This window comes from Metarhizium album (assembly GCF_000804445.1).
Source record: "Metarhizium album ARSEF 1941 chromosome Unknown scaffold_1, whole genome shotgun sequence".
Classification (NCBI taxonomy): domain Eukaryota; kingdom Fungi; phylum Ascomycota; class Sordariomycetes; order Hypocreales; family Clavicipitaceae; genus Metarhizium; species Metarhizium album.
The window spans coordinates 1,738,048-1,738,563 of record NW_024467575.1 but is presented as its reverse complement, the minus strand read 5'-3'; positions in this window follow the sequence as shown (position 1 = coordinate 1,738,563).

Sequence of the window (516 nt, the reverse complement as noted above, 5' to 3'; positions counted from 1 at the left end):
AAGTCTTATAGTAGTTAGCTATTAAGTAGAGATTAAGCTAGCGCTAGCTTAAACTTACTATAACTTTCTCTATATTAGCAGACTAGAAGGAGAATATAGTAACAGCTGCTAAAAAGATTAGCAACTCTCTAGATTTAGAGCTAGCATAAAATAAATATAAAGTATATATATATAGATAATAAGTTTTAATAGAGTTTAAAGATAATAAAAATAGTAGTAATAGTAGTAAGAATAGCTCTAGCAAGAAGTTAGCTAGAATTTAAGTAGAGACTAGCCTAAGCCTAGTAGAGCAGTAGGTAGAGCTAGTTTATTAGTAAGATTTAGTGTATATTAAGAGTAAGAAGTTAAAAGAGAAAGAAAAAAGAGAAGAAAGTTAAAGAGGGTCTAGCTAGCTTTATATTTAATAGAAGCCTAGGTTTAGCATAGCAGCTGCGCTAGCTATAGCTAGCTGTAAGGCTGGGAGGTAATTTATATATAAAATAAATATAAAGTAAATCTAAATATATAAGCTATTGC